This window comes from Gossypium hirsutum, chromosome D13, assembly GCF_007990345.1.
Source record: "Gossypium hirsutum isolate 1008001.06 chromosome D13, Gossypium_hirsutum_v2.1, whole genome shotgun sequence".
Lineage (NCBI taxonomy): Eukaryota > Viridiplantae > Streptophyta > Magnoliopsida > Malvales > Malvaceae > Gossypium > Gossypium hirsutum.
Window position 1 is genome coordinate 51,418,784 of NC_053449.1, and position 9,954 is coordinate 51,428,737.

The window sequence follows — 9,954 nt, forward strand, 5'->3', positions numbered from 1 at the left end:
GCCAAATTATTGTTGAATGGTAATATGTTTAATTATAAGGAGCATTGGAATGATAAGTGCTTAGATGAAGATATAATTGAGCTTATGAAAGAGTGGAAAGGTTTCAGTTATGCAATTTCTTATGAAAAGATTTGTTATGTGATACGACCGTATGAACCCTGCACCTAATTCGGAAATAAAAAAAATTAAAATATATATATATTTAGGATTCTGCGAAAAATTCTCTATGATTCCGATTTAATCGCAGTAGGTTCCTAATAAATGTTTTGGGCTTCAAGAGCCCAATAGAGGGAAATTATGATTATTTTTAGAATATGAATAATAAATGATTCAAAATTATTGAAAATGTTCAGTAAACTCCGGTAATGCCTCGTGCCCTATTCCGACAACGGATACGGGTAGGGGGTGTTACATCGATATCTCCTGATCTTCTTCAAAATCAAGCACCACAAAATTTGCAGGGATAATGAAACTTGGCACCTTGACTGACCATCTTTCAATACCCCTTTTGAATGTACTGAAGACCTGTCAGCCAACTATAATGTTATTTGAGTAGTTCTAAGATCCCCTAACCTGAGTTTTTCAAAAATTGATAGAGGTATTAAATTAATACTAGCTTCTAAATCATATAGAGCTCTATTAAAATGGATGCTCCCTATCTCTATGGGAATAGTAAAGCTCCTCAGGTCTTTCAATTTTCGAGGTACCTGTCTCGAGATAATCACACTACAAGAATTACTTAAGTTAACTTGTTAGCCTACCTTAATTTTCTTACGCCTCACTATCATATCCTTTAAAAACTTGGTATACTTGGGAACCTTCTCAATTAAATCAATTAAAGGTAGATTAGCATTTAATGTTTTAAATAAGTTCAAGAAACTTACAAATTCGTCTTCATCCCTCTTTTGTTTTTCTTCAAGCCTCAAAGGGAATGGGATCTTTGTAATTTCGACATCTTTAGGTGTTCCTTTTTCTAGTTTAGCCGATGGTGTCTTTACCTCTTCTGGCCTTGGTTCTTCTTCAGCTTCTGGGGATTCCTCTTGAGGATCATCAGTATTCTCTATAGCTACCTCTGGAGTAGGGTTTTCTGGGCTAATCAGTACTTTGCCCGATTGAAGGGCTATCACTTTACATGCTCTTTACCTTCCCTCCACGGATTTTCTTTTGTATTGTTAGGAATACCTATGCCAATTTGTCTTTTGATGTCGCCTATCATGCTCTTCAATTGGCTTAGTTAATCCTCGAGCTTCGTTAATGTCCTTGTTGAGTTGGTGCACTTAGATTTCATCTATTTAACATATGTTCTCATTGACTACATCTCTCTCTCAATTCTAACCACACGTTGACCACATGTAGTATGGTCACCTGGGTTGGCCCTATCTTGGGGTTTCTACAAATAAAGATGTTGATAATTAGTATTTTTAATTTTATTTGAACTATTACCTACACCTTCATTTCCTCTCCATATCAGATTCGAGTGATCTCTCCAACCAGAATTATAAGTATTTGAATAAGGGTTTCTACCCTTATTCCCGACGTAATTCATATCCTCGGCAATATTGTTGATATAATAAAAGAGCGATTTGTCTCCTCCCTGCATAAATAGTGTAGAAGCAAATTTGATACGGTTTAGTCTATCCACTATCTACTGATACTTATCATCCTTTTGAATAGCTTCGATCGTAGCAGGTTTCTGGCCATATGTAAAGCGTTCAATTGGCCATTGACAAGTATTTAATGCCAGATTTTTACTAATTTCGTATGCATCCTTGTACGTCCTATTCATAAGGGCTCCTCTTACTACTCCGTCTAATCTAGATCGTGTGTTTGCATCCAACCCATTATAAAATGCCTGCAGTCACATGCACTCAGGAAGTCTGTGGTGTGGGCATTTTTTAATCAACATTTTCAAGCGTTCTCATGCCTCATAGAAACTTTCTTCCTCCATTTGTCTGAAGACAACAATCTCTCTTCTTAGTTGAACTACTTTGCTAATCGGGAAGAACTTCTGTAAGAACTTTCCAGCCAGTTTGTCCCACATCGTGATAGACCCTGGTGCCTACGAGTCTAACTAAGAAAATGTGTTATCGATCAAAGAGAAGGGGAACAACCAAACATGAATAGCGTCATCAGTGACCCCGTTATACTTAAAAGTATCATAGAGTTGGAGAAACTGATTCAAATATTGACTAGGGTCCTCTGTTATTATGCCCCTAAACTGCAGATTATTCTGGATCATCTAAATCATTACCGGTTTGATCTGGAAACAATTAGTTGAAATTGTCGGCCTTTCTATACTTTCTTGAACCATGTCTACACTTGGTAAAACATAATCCTTTAGGGTTCTTTCGTTTTGAGCCATATGTACATTTGCGAGTAACTGTGGTGCTGGTAGATTTCCTAGGGCGTTATCGTCAGCATCACCGAACAGTGGATTTTTACGGGGTATGTTACTTGCAGCTAGCGGTCGTTGTTCTTGCATCAATTGTTGCTATTGCTGTTGCTGCTGTCGGTGATTCCTTCAAATTATTCTCTCTGGATATGTGGCCGCTACAATAGGCGTACCCCTACACTAAACCCAAAAAGAAGAGATTAGTAATAATAAATAAAATCATATCTATAATTGAGAAATTTCCTAATTATTCTTTTACGTGAAAAAAATAAAATTAACCTAGTGACGTTGCCTTCCCTGCAATGGCACAAAAACTTGACTGCCTTTAGAAGCACTAACATCCAGAGTGTGAATACTACAATAAAATATAAAAAGACAATGGGGTATCTGCAAGTATACGGGTCAAGTTGTAATATAGTTTTACAACGAAGTAGGTAAGTACTCCAAGGATATTACCAAAGGGAAGCGAGTGCCAGACCAATTCTAACCTAAACACTAAAAGATCTAATTAATACTTTTAAGTCTATTATAGTATAAAAATATGAAATAAAGGATTTTTGAGGTTTTATAATAATAGTAAAAAAGCAAAATAACATAAAAAGATTAAATTCAAGAGATTAAAAAGGAAGAATAAATCAAATTTGATTATGGGTAATTAGCTCGCTTCGATAATCTCTATCAAATGTCATTTTGGGTTTCTCATTAATCAACTAGTCATTACTATAGCATGATCTTCTGATCTTCCACTAACATAACGAGTCAACAAGAACTACTTATCTTCCAGCCTTACAGTTCAGACTGGTTTTGGTTTAAGGTGTTCACGGATGGACAATGCCAATTTTGGGTTAATTCCCACCTTGATGACTTCCTGGGGTTGTTAGGCCTAGGGTTTGTTTCACGTTCTTCCTTCCACAAACAGCTGACCTGTTAAGTAACCCTACAAAACAGTTCGCTAATCCCCCATAGTAGGATTAGTTTCTCATGGCTCCCATAGATAATATATAATCGATGTAAAGAGAAAGCATGATAATTAAACCGACAAGATAGAGTAAATGAAAGAGCCTGATTTTATTGAAATTAAGCACGAATCCACAGAGTTTGAATGTTTCCACAATTCAAATCTCTTGAAATCAACAAGAACAATTGAAATAAATCTAAAATCAATAAGAACAATTGAAATAAACCTAAAACCCTAAGAAAGAAAGAAAGCTAAACTAAATTTACAAGAGAGAATCTAGGCTAAAGGAATAATGTCAATAACAGGTGAAAAATGAGGCTATTTATAGCCTTCAGGTGGCTGTCGTCCTTAACCCTAGGTTAGCTGACATTCCCGAGCTTAAAGTTTGATTATGTAGACCAAAATGCCCCTGCTTCTTGTGTTGTTTCCGTCACAGAGTTGATGTCATGACACACTAGGACTTGTGTCATGACAAAGCAATCAATATAACCTCTGCAGCTATCTTTAGGGGTATGTAACAACACATTCAGTTTGTGTCGCAACATCGAAGGTAGTCTTGAGTTTTCTTCATTCTGTTTCCTATGTTGTGACATCGAGTCATCCATGTTGCAACATAGTGACCAATATCCATTTAGTGCACCTTCTAATGGTCTCTTAAACACTCACAAAGTGCGTTAGCTCACCCTTTGGCCTCATTCGGCCCCTAAGGTCAATAATAGACTCAATTTGCATATTCTATTGAATGTAAATAACACTATGAAAACTTAACTAAAACATAACGAAAATGCTTGTATTTAAGCTCCTTAAATGTGAAAACTAGTTTAATCTGCTATACTGAATTAAGACAGATCAACATCTCATGTGCTAGTATAACTGTTTTGGCTTGTCCGATGATGCATTATGTATGCCAGTATATTTCATTGGGTTTATCCAATGATGTACTGCGGTGCAAGATTGTGATGCAGGTTGACTAATCCGTGTATCTGCCTTGAAATTTGAGTCATGTTAATAGGTATATAAATCATGAATTGGTTACATTATGCTCAGAAATAATTAAATGTCATGGAATTATACTATAGTTATGTAACAACCCGTTTTTTAGTGGTGTCAAAAATAGTGGTTTCGGAGCCACAAATTTGACAAGTAAGTTCGTAAATATTATTATTTAATATTTACAAGTCAAGTATGGTTTTAAAAAGGTTTTTGATAATGTAATTTATGTTATATGAATGATTAATTAGATTTAAGTGGTAAGACCCTAAAGTCAAGTGGTTTTAGAAAATGAGGTATCGGGACCTCATTTCTATAAACCAAGTCGTAAATATTTTTATAAATATTTACGGAGTGTTATTAAGGTTGTTTTGAAGTTTCGTTAAGAAATTTTAATGTTTAGATAGTTAATTAATTAAAAAGGACAAAATCGTAAATGATGTAAAATTTGATCATTATTGGATTTGAGTGATTAAATGGCTTAATGAATAAAGGTAAAGGGACTTTAATGGTAATTAAACCATTTAAGGAGATAGTGGACAAATATGGACATGGATTTGGTGTTTTATTAAATTATTAACTAAGGTTAAAATGGTAATTTGATAAATTAAATTAAAGTAAATTAAAACAAAAGGCTTAATTATTATCATTTTTGTGGTTTCTTCTTCAAAACTACCGAATATCCATGGAAAATTAAGCTAAGTTTCGGCCATGGTGATTTATTTATGCATGATAAGTAATTCTTACCTGCTTTAGTAATTTTTATGTTTTTGAGATCGCTGCAATTAGGTTCAGTTAGCCCGTACCTTCGTTTTTGAAACTGTTAAAGATTTTGAATTTTCCATTGATGAATATTTGTGATTTTAGATGTTAAATGATGAATTTGAGGTATTAGTTATTATTTATAAGTATTTTGTTATGTAATTTTGATGAATTTAACGATTAGGGATTAAATTATTGAAATAGTAAAAATACAATGACTTGATGTGAAATTTTTACAAATATGGGCTGTATTGGAAGCTATGAACATTCAGTTGGCATGACTTTTCAATAAAAATGGTTAATTTGCATGTTTTAGGCTCAAGGACTAAATTGAATAAAAGTAAATGTTAAGGGCAATTATGTAAAAATGTAAAAGACTAAATTGCATAAAATAAATTAGTTTTTCAGTCTAAATTAATTAATTTAATGAAATTATTAATTTAGATCAAGAACGAGTGAAAAATTGAGAAGAGAAAATTACCAAATAGCCCCTATACTTTGTCATTTCTGCAATTTAGTCAGGTAAGTTCGTATGAACTATAATCACTTAAATTTTGATTAAATTTATTGTTTAATGTGTTTTTCTAATGTAAATGATTCAATATATATGTTATTATGCAAATTTATTATGTAAAGAAACGATGGAAATCCAACGACGTTTCGACGATTATCGAGCCTTGTTTGAACCTTAAGAATTCATAGGACACAAATGACATGTCATTAGGGTTTTCATGTTTTGGGTGATGGTCTTGAATGTCCTACTGATGGCTGAGCTTATAATAGCTCGTTTTTTAGTGGTGTAAAAAATAGTGGTTTCGGTGCCACCAAATCCGACGAGTAAGTTCATAAATATTATTATTTAATATTTACGAATCAAATATGATTTTAAAAAGGTTTTTGATTTGGTAATTTGTGTTTTATAACGATTTATTAAGTACAAGTGGTAAGACCCTAATGTCAAGTAGTTTTAAAAAATGAGATATCGGGACTTCATTTCTATAAACCGAGCTGTATAAAAATATTTACAAAGTGTTATTAAGGTGGTAGTAAAGTTTCGTTGAAAAATTTTAACATTTCGATAGTTAATTAATTAAAAAGGACCAAATCGTAAAATATGTAAATTTACTCACTATTTGATTTGAGTGATTAAATGGAAATAAATAAATAAAAACAAAACATCCACATATAATACGTTATGTCAAATAAATATATTTATTCACAAAAATCCAATAACTTATCAATTAACAACCAGACCATCACATATTCATGCTATTATATCAAATAATTTGCCATGACATTTAAATTTCTCAAATATATGAGTCATAACCGAATGCATGTAGTATTAAAGCGATAGATATGTCATGCTTAAATAGCCAACAAATTTCATGTAATTTATACACATTTAATCATATCATTTAACATATTCAAACCTAATATTCATCCAATTCACGTGTATATATATATATAACATTATTTAACCATTTAAATACATATCATGTTTGAAAATATAATTTCTTTACACTTAGACTTATAACAACCTATAAGGCCGAACATGCATAGGTGATTACTCATCCATTAACTTATCTATTAACTCGTCACTTTACTCATATTTTCTTTTAAGCCTTAGCTTAATACAAACATTCCTTAGTAGAGCATATTAACCATATCACATCCATGATACAGCTTAATCGAAATCTTACACAAACGTTGTCCATAGCAACTATAATTCACAAATTAGGCTGTGTTTGATAGGGGAAAACCAATTCCGGAATTGGTTTTACACATTTTCTAGTGTTCGATAGCAGGAAAATATTTTCCTTTTGTAAAACCAATTCCAAGACACGGGAAAAGCTATTACAAAATTGGGGAAAATGTCTTACACCCTTCATTTCGGTAAGACATTTTCCATATTCTCTCCAGCCTTCTAAAACCTTCATTCCTTCATTTCCTTCCATTTCCAAACCCCCACAAGATCTGTCGACTGATTTTCCCCCACAATACGTTCTCTCCGACCACCATTTCCGTCAGATCTGTGGGAAATTTCAGGTAAGACATGCTGGGTTTGTATTTTCTGTTTTTGTTTCTGTTTCTGTTTCTGTGGGAAATATTCTGTTGAAAATGGTTTTATTTGGTTTTTTGAACTGCATGTGTAGTTAAACTCTCACATACACTGGTATATATGCGAATCCTGCTACTCCAACTTTCGTTGTTATAGGAGATAGCTTCGGTTTTCTTTCTCTCTACTCTTTCTTTTCACTCCAGATCTATGGGATAGCTCGGATCATTGCTTTAGATCAAGTGCAGGCTCGTGGTTTGCCTGTTCGCTAATCTATAGCAGGGGGATGAACAATTTAGGAAAAAGACTTCCAAAGAGGTTCCTTCTCTCTATTAGCTTTAAGCATTGCATAATCTTTCTCCAATACATTGGTCTTCCAACGAGCATGTCGGTTTTGGAACCAAATAGCCACTTGCCTTGGCTGTAACCCCAATTCTTCAGCTAACTTCACTTTTTTCTCTGGTTCTAACTTGTTTCCCACATCGAAATTCTTCTCTAAAGCCTTAACTTGATGCATAGATAAACGCCTTTTCTTTTCTGTTGCTTGACCACCTTCTTCTATGCTGTCTTCTTCATCTAAACCATCTAACATAGCTTGGAATTCCTTGCTGTAAATTTGGTGCTTCTTTCACGCCTTCTCCTCTGCATAATCAATTGAATTAAACACATCGAATTTGGGTTAAAGAAACATGAAATAAAGGTGGGAATTAAAGAAAAATAAATGAATAAAGGTTGTTTTTGAAAAACTAAATTATAAATATATTAGAGTTTCATTTTTTATGTATTTTTCCTCCATTGTTTCTCATTTCTGCCGCACTTTTATTACAGAGTATGGGCTTTCAAACAGATCCTCCTATTTCTTCTAATTGGCCTTTTAACATACACAAGGTTGAGTTATTATTTATGAACAAAGTCATGTGAGTTATTTCTTCTAAGAAAATTTGGGATACCCAAAGGAGAGTAGACAAATTAAAGATTACCCTTTGCTTAAATGGTTCTAAGAATTAATTTAATGTTGGTAGTGCAAGTGTGATGAAAAGTCGGCATATACATGTCTCACACCAAGTATACCTGAAAAATGGCTACAAAATCCCCTAAAGAAACTGCTACTGCTGCTGCAAACATATTTGTGTTAGTTGGGAGGGGTATGGGTTAGGGTTAAGTTATTTCCTGTATTTATGTTGTATACATTAAGAAATTTTAACATAGTTGACTGCATACGAGTCAGAAAGAGATAGAAAGAAAGAAGTTGATAGGTTGCATTCTGGTTTGGCCAAGTAAAAAATCCAACCCTACAACCACAACCACATCAAATTTGTATAGATTCTCATTTTGAAAAAATTTAAGGCACATTCGTTTGTTTGGTAGGTTACACTAGAAGGCCTTGCCCACTAATTTCCATCCCAATCCTAAATTGCATAAATGAAGTTCACATCTGTTTGTGGCAACTGTCTCTATCTCTTTCAAACACTAATACATTGGCATGGAATGGCTGAATCAATTAGCAAGGGTTTTGTTAATTAAACTTTGAACTCATTATTTAGGGTTAGTATGTTTTGACAGTAAAAATCAGTTTGAATTATATGTAGATACTGCTTACGGCTTTTGGATATTTTATATAATAATTGCCTTTAAAAATAAGTTAATTCTTTTTAAAGAAACTAATCATAAATTATGAATAATTATTTTTCTTTTTACTTCCATTCACACGAGCGAAGTTCACATGTTTTTAGCTCATAATTCTACAGATTATTGTTAATATGGTAATGAGAGTTGTTGAGGATGATTATTGTTAATATTATATCAGGAATTATGGATGAAATGTTGGAGTTTTTAATTAATACCGATATAAATTTAATTATTATAGAAGTGAAAAGATAAAAACATGTGATGTTGTCTTTAATTTATACAAGTTGGATGTAATTGTGTTAAAATAAACTGTTGAAGATGACCCAATTTTTGTATGTTTATTGATTTGGATTTTGATTATGTTTATTGATGATGGCAAGACTGATGTTGTCTTAGCTTCTATTTTTATTGCTCCTAACGGTTCTAATTTCTTTGTATGCTTGACCTCCAGCTGTATAGTTCTTGCTGTCCTAGCCTCTACCTCAGCATTCGTACTCGTGTTGGTGGCCTTGGTCGATATTTTCATAAGAGGTTCGTGGTGTGCTTGATTTATGATAAGCCTTCTAATATGCATTTGTGGTTGTTATAATTCGGTTCAAGTGAATTAAATGGTTGTTGGATGTGCTTGGGTATGGTTTATTATTGATTTACATTTTTTCTGTAATTTGTTGGGAAATGGCAGTGATGAGCTGTTATATTTATGATAAGACTGATATTTTTGTTAATTATGTCCGAAATTTTAACTGTATATATAGCAATTGTAGCAGTGCACTTAAACATTATTTATTTTTTATAAAAAGTAATCAATTTATAATTTAAAAAATTATAAAAAATAGAAATAAAAAAAATTTATAACATTGTCAAATTTTTTTGTTTATATTGAAATAAAAAAAGAAAACACACTTGATAGCAATTGAAGTATTTAAAACTCTTTTATATTTTAAAGAAAGAGGCATCAACATTTATAGCTTTTGAGCAATATATTTTAAGTGATCTTAACTTTATAAAATCATGATCAATATATTTTAATAACTTTATAAAAACATATTATTAACTATGATCAATATATAACAAATACATGAAAGATATTTTAAGTCATGGTAACTTTAATACATGATCAATATATTTAAAACTCTTGCACCAATTGAAGTATTGTATTAACTATGA

General features: G+C 32.5%; 1 non-coding gene across 1 annotated transcript; it reads left to right on the forward strand.

Annotated features, from left to right (window-relative positions):
- The first annotated feature begins 1,874 nt into the window (after positions 1-1,874).
- Positions 1,875-1,981, forward strand: LOC121225811 (small nucleolar RNA R71). Its single transcript, XR_005923715.1, has one exon. It is a non-coding gene; the product is annotated as a small nucleolar RNA R71 (small nucleolar RNA).
- The last annotated feature ends 7,973 nt before the right edge of the window (positions 1,982-9,954 follow it).